Source organism: Dasypus novemcinctus, chromosome 10, assembly GCF_030445035.2.
Source record: "Dasypus novemcinctus isolate mDasNov1 chromosome 10, mDasNov1.1.hap2, whole genome shotgun sequence".
Classification (NCBI taxonomy): Eukaryota; Metazoa; Chordata; class Mammalia; order Cingulata; family Dasypodidae; genus Dasypus; species Dasypus novemcinctus.
Window position 1 is genome coordinate 31,342,241 of NC_080682.1, and position 9,162 is coordinate 31,351,402.

General features: G+C 33.3%; 1 pseudogene; it reads left to right on the top strand.

The window, feature by feature from the left end:
* The first annotated feature begins 2,379 nt into the window (after window positions 1-2,379).
* On the top strand, window positions 2,380-3,270 carry LOC101437418 (olfactory receptor 4P4-like; annotated as a pseudogene).
* The last annotated feature ends 5,892 nt before the right edge of the window (window positions 3,271-9,162 follow it).

A 9,162-nucleotide genomic window follows, 5' to 3' on the forward strand; every position in this document is an offset into this window, starting at 1 on the left:
AGCAACAAAAATTTCTTTTAATAATTTTTGAAAAGCTGAGAGGAAATAAATAAAGCAGAAGATGAGTGAGTTATATTCCAGGGAAGAATGGAAGAATACAAGAAAATCTTGAAACTCAGAGACCTAAGATTCAACAGAAATCTCAAAAGCATACAGTTTTGTTTTTATTTTGTTTCCATTATGTCCAGTTCAGAAAGAATATGCGGCTCTGGCCCTAGCACACACCAAGTAAAAATACCCTGGGAGAGAGAAGTTAAAGTATTTAACAAGTGCACAAAAATAAACAAACAATATAAAGCTAAGTAGTCAATTCTAAGTGTCAAAACACTTAGAAGGTCGAGTATTCACTTTGTGGGCTACAATAATCAGTGAAATCTATCAAGAATTGGTAGTAGTTGAACAGATTCTGATGAATTAAGCAAAAATGAAGAATAAATGCATACAGAGTAAACTATACTGATTACTGGAGATTTCTGAGTATGTCCATGACATAAAAGGAGCAGTGTTTAGGGAATTTAAAGTAGCAAGTTATGGTGAGCAAACATTTTAGGACGATTGGTTAGGAAGAATCGAACAATTTATTGACACAAATCAAAAAGAAGACAATTTATCCATGTAGATATGAGATTGGATGAGCTTCTAACAATCCAAGTTAAACTAACTGATGCTATTCTCAAAAGCCAAATGACTCCTGAAAGCCAAATACATGGTTTTGTTGTTGTTTTTAATTAAAGTTTGTACAATCATGCAGTAAGTACAATTCCCATATCCTCCTTCACATATGCAGTTTCCTTATTAACACTTTGCTCTAGTGTGATACGTTTGTAAATATTTGTTTTTCTTATGTCTGAGATGATGTGTTTGTCAGCGGCGGCTAAAGAAAAAATGAAAATTCAAGCAGACCAGGGTTCAGGGGATCAGAGCAAATGCTACTGACAAGTTTATTATACCAAGTCATAGTATTTGTACAATTCCAAACAATGTTCTATTTAGCAAAAAGGTCCTAGCAACGCTATAATTAAAAACTTGGCAAACACTATGCACATTGATCTTAACATGTACCTACACAATGAGGAACACTGACTTCTTTCTGAGCCATTTATTTCCATGCCAACTGCAAACATTTCTGATTAAAACAGTCATGTCAAGTATCCCAGAATGCTTTATGCTGGCTAATACTCCAACAGTGTTGAAGAACAGAGCCAATTGCTCTTGTTATTCCTTTAGTTGACTAAGAAATATAATCCTTCATTATAAAGTTAGAAGGATGGACCTTCCTTATCATCCCAATCAATTTAAAATATCTTCATAAATTCATAGTCTAAGTTCTCCCACTGGAGTTCAATATTCTAGGAATTTCTTCTCAGTACGGGCAGAACAATGAGTTGTCACCCAATTTTTCACTTCTGTTACAGAAGTGAGGAAATTGTGGTAATAATTAAGATCAGGTATTTGGAACATATTTTTTCACCAGAATTGTGAAACCAGCTTGAATGATAAAGGAATCAACAAGAAGAAACTGGCAGAGCCAAACTTTCATGTCTAGCTGCCATTACAAGACTTGGTTAACATTGATAGAATAAGTAAAATGATTCTAAAAGTTGAAAATTACCAGAAATCTGCAAAGTATTTCTTTTTTATCTTATTTAATCTTCACAACAATGCTATGGATAAATTGTATTACTCTCAAAAAACATACAGCCTTCTTTCTGGTGAACTTATTTTTGAGGCATCAAGTACATATATAACATATATATGTTACTGTCAGTGAAATATGCCCAGACTCAATTTTATCAATGATTGTTAACATTAGAACAATGCCCAGATAGTTACTTTGATTTTTAAAAGTAAGGAAACGAAACACAAGAAAAATAAAACTAATTATAGCATGTATAAAATGTTTACAAATTTCAGATACATTTGGTGGTTTCTCTATTTTATAACCTTTACATTTAGGATATAGGGCAGAAAGTTACTCACATGCAATATTGCCAACATAACACATAAAACATAACACATATCATATATATTTTTCTATTATTTTCATTCTGCTTCATTTATGTGGGAATGTACTAAATAACAATGGGACCAGCAAAGTGAGATCTAAATTATTTTTTTACCTTTAAAGGGGAAATTTTGCAATTCTAGTTGGGCATAATACCCAGCTGATGTTTGATAAAGCATACTGAGATAATGGTTACTTAAATACAATGTATTTATTATGCAATGCTAGTTTTCCTCTCAGTAGCCTAACATTTTTTCTAGTAGCTTAATTTTCAAAAACGGTATATAAAGCTTTGCAGGAAAGTTTTCCTGAATAAAAGAGCAAAATTATGTTTCCTTCAACTCATTATTCATTCTTCCATTATAACCTTCACCATGCAAGGAATGATATACATCACCATATTAAAGTATATCTCACAAGAATTCATTATTCATCTAATTTCAGGTGGCTACAAGCTGCTCTGGATCACGGAAAATAATTTCACATAATTTATTCTTTTAGGACTTTCTCAGGAAAAAGAAGTAGAAGTTCTCTGTTTTTTGCTATTCTTACTTTGTTACATTGCAATTTTGACAGGAAATCTGCTCACCATGGTTTCCATCACCTGCAGCCCACTTATTAACCAGCCTATGTATTTCTTCCTGAGTCACCTCTCATTCTCAGACCTTTGCTACACCTCCACTGTGACCCCCAAGCTCATCATGGACTTTCCAGCAGAAAAAAAGACCATTTCCTATAATGGCTGCATGACACAGCTCTTTACTATGCACATCCTCACAGGGATGGCCTATGACCGCTACGTGGCCATCTGCAAGCCTCTGCACTACACCACCCTCATGAGCAGGTGGAGGTGTAACATCATGATTGCTGCTTCCTGCGCTGGGGGATTCCTGCATTCCTTTGGCTAGTTTCTCCTCGCCATCTTCTTACCCTACTGTGGCCCCAATATGATAGATCACTACTTCTGTGATGTGTATCCCTTGCTGAAACTGGCCTGTGCTGACACAAGCAGAATTGGTCTCTTGGTCATTGCTAATTCAGGCCTATTGGGCCTGGTGATTTTTGTCGCCGTGTTGATATCTTATGCTGTGATCTTATACACTGTCAGGTCCTACTCTGTGGAGAATCGCCACAAAGCTCTTTCCACATGCGGTTCCCATATCACTTTGGTGGTCCTTTTTTTTGCTCCTTTACTCTTCATTTACATTCGACCAGTTACTACTTTACCAATAAGCAGAGTCTCTGGTAAGACCAAAAAGTCCTGAATTTCACCACTCTTTCAATAACTCTGGCCTCCAAACCAGTCAGACATGTGTTATTGAAAAGCAAAACATCAATATAGATGTTGCTTTTATTTATACTCTTGTAATAAAAATTTTGAATTATTAAAACATCTGGGGCAGAAAATAATAGAAATAGCAATTATTAACAAGGGAATTTCAACTGTAACTCCTTAATTTATGTACCACATTTCTTCCTTCATACCTTTTCAGGGACATCACTTCATTGTTTCTCCACTCTTCCTCTGTATAAGCAATTTTATCTCTCATTTAGATTATTGACATGAGCATAAAAACTGTTGGGGAAGTTTTTATGAGGTGAGTCTTTGAAACTTCCTATGTCCTGACAAGTACTTCCTTCCAGATTATTCACCTTGCATTGTGTGCTAAGATATTTAGCAATTCTGTAGATACAAAGGTTAATCCCAAGAAAATGCCAGTAAAGACAAGAATGTCTGTCCAAAGATTGCAAAGTGGATCGCAATAGATTGTGACACTAAAAATTGACCAGTATTGCCAGTTTTGCATCCTCTGGTAAATTCATTTGGCATTCCTTACCAAACCATGACTATGTGATATTTGTGGGGTGTTTTTTGAACTGATTTAACTTTCCCCAATTCAGGATTTAAATAATTCTTTGTTATGTGTTCATTTTATATTTATGTGAGAATCATGATTAATTCTCTTTTAAAATGCAACCTTTTAACAAAATAAACTTGTATTTTTCTTTTCTAAAACAAAACAAAAATCCTTGTTGTCCATATTTTCCCTTTCAATTTTCTCTGCCTATTTCTGATGTTTTTTCTTCCTATGGTCACTGTATCTAGTTTCTCTCATTCTTATTTCATTGAACATTTGCAAATAAGGTTTTCGCCTCTACCACTTCAATGAAGTTGTTTCGTCTTCATAAGTATGATAAAGGTATTTCATCTCAAAATTAGTAGCTTTGTCCCTCTGCAATTCATTGCATATATGATAACAGATCAAACTCTCTAAAATTTTGGTTCCTTTTGTTACATCCATACAGCACTTGCTTCTACACCTATAACAAGCTTCCCTTAACTATTAGAGGTCTAAAACTCCTTTAACATTCTCTAAAATACTTCCAGATATCTCATCATTGACACTTAATTGGAATAGCCAGGAAACTGATTTTTTTTTAAATTTCTCCAAGCACTTCTTCAGAGAGTGAGCAACAGCACCTTGTATTCTCCGTGTTATTCATAATTTAGTCTAACAGTCAGTGCACAGACTGGATTTAGACAAAAGGCCAGGAAGGAGACAAAGTCCCATAATTTGGGGCAAATGGTAAATTAATATGTGCATTTCTAATATCAATGCCCCACAGTTGAGCAGGTTAATTTATAAAACACATACATAGTGTGCAATAGGCTTTATCTTTTCTTTCTCTTTGCCTTTCCTTACATTGCTATGTGTACAGTATATATTTACCAAAATAAAACTGTGCTGAAGATTTAAAACTAGTATAAAATTGAAAGTTACTATAATTCATATCTAACTGATTGTCATTATTTGAGACTGAAAAGGGAAATAATAGTAATGATAGTGAATGTTTATTTGATGCTTACCACCTCTTAGAGGGCATTAACTCCCCTCACATGCAATTATTGCATTTTACATATATTGACTCATATAACACTAACAAGGTCTCAATTTTTTTCTTAATAGTCCTGTTTTGGAAATGAGGGAACCAGACATGTTTGCAATAGGGGTAAATACTGATTATACACTAATATTATTTTTAAGATATATTTTAATTATTTTCCTGCAATTCTGATATTAATAATAAAACTTTTATGTCCAAATTATTATTGGAGTTATCCTAGGAACATATTCCCATTTATGTTGCAATCCATGTTTTCTCACCCAAGAAATTTCTCTCAACACCAGCTTCTAAATTTTCTCCCATCTCTAGTACCATTTCTCAGAACCAGTCATATTTTCTTTCTCTTTTACTGTTCACATTATTCTCTCCTTCATCCATTAAGTTTATTCTACATTGATTTCCAGGATCCTGTGATATTAAAGGTGTTCAAAGCCCATGACATTCCATGCTCTTAATTTTTCCTACATATATATTATCATTTATAGAGTAGCAAAAGATGAAAAGAGTAACAAATTTCTGCTGTGGTACATTCCCTTATTTTGTGCCTCCTATTCTTTTCATTTATATTTTTCTCTTTGCCTAAAATGCATGTCACTCATTTGATTCTTCTATCAATTTACTTTTCTCTAATCAACTCTAATTTGTTACACTGAATAGAAATGGTACTATTTTTCATCATGAATTTTCCAAAATCATAAAATGTCTGCTTCATTTTAACATCTTATGAAGGATATCGATATAATCATGTGTTTCATTTTACTTAAATAATGGGAAGATACTATTTAAAACACTTGAAGAGATTGAAGGAAATAGGGAAAATGCACATCTCAAAGAAATTAAATCAATATTTTTATAGAGTAAAATACAATTTATATTATATATGAAAGCTAAATTTTTCTTTTTGAAAGTAACATTTGTTTCTTATGGGTTTGTTGGATTTTTACTTATTAGGAGATTATCTTATTAGGTAATTTCCATAATTCTGAATCAAAGATGGTATTCAGTGTTTGAATGCAGTAAGAATAAATGTTTAACTACAGTGATGAAGAATAATGAATTTTACCATGCATTAAGACTATGTGCTATATGGGTCGTGGTTGTTGGACTTCCCTGCTTTCTCTGTAGATGGGAGTAGTCTCTAACGATTTTTGAAATTCAAATGAAATAAAATCAGCTTTGTCATTTATGTTAAAAAATGTGTTGCTTTTTTTTTCCTATCCAAAAGTTGTATATCTAATGTTCTTAATTTCCATGTGGCATTTAAAGTGGATTATTTGGGAGATTATAAAATTTGGCTGCTTCTGAAAACAGATATCTTAACCTGGGTTTCCTAAGAAATAGAAACTGAGTCAAAGTTTATGAGTTATAATTCAATGGTGAAATAAAATGAAAATAAGTCAGCGAAGAAGAGATAATATAATAGTGTGCATTTTTAAACTGGCCTCTGTACGGTGTCAAGGACATATGTTCCCTCCATCTTGCTGGACTGTCTTCTGAGCAACTGTATAAACTACTGTATCTCATACAATTCCTTTGGGAAGAGAAGATAGACAAATTTTCCATGTTTCTATATATCAGAGTGGTCTCTTTAGGCATTAATTCCCCTCACACCTATACTGTACATGCATGCAGGGCACTAAGCATGAGTATCTCACTTACGTTAACAAAGATACAATGAAAGCAAATGATGAGGTCTTGGGATTTGCAATGACTATGGATCCTGGATGGACAGGGTGAAACATACAAACATAAAGATTGTGATGTTGCCTGATTTCTGTTGATGGCTCCAAAGCTGACATAAAGGAAATTGTTGCTACGTTTGGTCTACTGCAAATTAAGGAATGATATGGAAGCCATAGCTCTTCTCTTGGATTTCCGATATTCAGAAGCCAAAAGCAGATGTTGCAAATCAGATCTAGAATTCTGGTTATGAGGGAAGCAAGGCTTTAGTTTTTAGAGACTCTTATGTCAATAACAGAGCCCTGGAAAATGGGATGCTGAAATCTGGGATAATGGCCTTTAAGGTTGAGTCTGAGAACTTTGAACACCCAAATTCCCCGATACCTCTGGGTAAACAGAATTATCTCCTTTCTCTGTTCTGGAAGAAAACAAATTCTATTTGTCTGGAAGATGTGCAATAAATTCACCTGAATCTGTTTCCTTGAAAAAGGATACTTATTTTCTTAAGATTTGCTTTATTCTCATTATGCCTCATTGCTTCTAGGCCATTAACAAGGGTCAGGTCAGAGCACAACTCTAGGAGAGAGTCCATACTTTTCAAGTCTAAAAGTCCATACATTTCACTAGATTATGTTAGATATTGTCCTATTTCCACATTTTGTGATTGATTAATCAATGAATATTAGTGGGTAAATAATATATATCTCAATTCTTATGTGTTTCCTAAATTTAAGATAATTTTTTCGTACATTTGATTATTGTTTCACTATTTCCTTAAATTTAAGTTGATTTTCTCAAATTGCTCATTTGATTAGTGTTTCTCAGCTTTTAGAATTCCACTTATATGTTTATATTTATTCTTCTGTACAGCTCTTACACAAATTGTCTTTGTTTCTTAAACATCTGCAATGACTTCTAGGGGAATTTTCCAGATAATTGTATAATTCACTATTTTTAAGTCCTTTAAAACATCATTGACTTCTATAATTTTAATTGGAAATGTATATATTAAATAAAATTATAATTGTGTGTTTGTTATTATATATATATCTGTAACTGTATCTATAATCAAAATCCATATATATGTCTCTATCTATATGTAGAGAAAGATTCAAAATAAAACGAACTTTTTTATACCACCAGACTTGTTAAAAAATAGAATATTGCCAACACCTTTGAAGTGACTTGAAAGTCTCTTCCCCAAAGTATCCCTTCCGTTTATTTCAAAGGTAGCTAATTCTTGAATTACATGTTCATGCTCTCTTGTTTATTTTTACATTGAAGCATTAATACATGTATCTATATCCTGAAAAAATATATTGTCTAATTTTACCTGTTTTTGACCTTGAATCTTCTATGAATGACTTCTTTCTTTTAAAATTATAATTTTGAGTCTTATGCATAATAAGAATGTGTTTACTTCCTTCGTTTTTTCTGTATTTTTGTATGAAAACCTTATAATTTATCCATTCTTTATTTATTTTTAATTGTCTTTTTTTAAAGATTACAAAAAATTTACATTAAAAAAATATAAGATGTTCCCATATACCCCACACCCCACCCCCCCTCCACTCCTCCCACATGAGCCACCTCTTTCATCATTATGGCATATTCATTGCATTTGGTGAATACATTTTGGAGCACTGCTGCACTGCATGGATTACAGTTTACATCATAGGAATGTACACTCTCCCGCATTCCATTCACTGGGTTATGGCAGGATATATATTTTCCAGCATCTGTCCCTGCAATATCATTTAGGACAATTCCAAGTCCTGAAAATGCCCCCACATCACCTCTCTTCTTCCCTCTCCCTGCCCTAAGAAACTACTGTAGCCATTATCTCTACAACTGAAAGCAGGAGAATCACATCCATCAGCCATGTGGGATCTAAACACCTCTCAATTTAGAGATGGAGTAGACGTCACCATCCCATGGTCCACAGGATGGAGGAATAAAATATGGATTAGAGTGAACTTACAGGTATTGTACTATAGAACTATTGTGACTCTAGCTATGAAAGAAATTGTATCCATTTTCCTTTAATTGAGCAATTGCACCCTACCATTTATTTTCCTTTCTTTATTTTTATTATTGTTGCTATTTGTGAATGCAAACAAGGCTGCTGTGAACATTGTTAAAATTATCACTTGGTGGAAATCTATGAAAGTATCTCATATATAAATAATACTTGAATTACTGAGTCATAAGAAATGCATATATTCAATTTAATATTTAATGCCTCTTTATACAGATGGTAAAGTTAACACTCTCACAAGCAGTAAATGAGTTTTCATTGATTCATATCTATGCCACCATGTGGTCATTTTGTTTGTTTGTTTTTATTGTTTTAATGTTACATTCAAAAGATATAAGAGGTTCCCATATACTCCCCACCCCATTTACCCCATTCCTCCCACATCAACAACCTCTTTCAACATCATGGCACATTCATTGCATTTGGTGAATATATTTTGGAGCACTGCTACACCATATGGATAATGGCTTACATTGTGCTTTACACTCTCCCCCAGTCCATCAAGTAGTCTTTTTTAACTTTAAATGTTGCT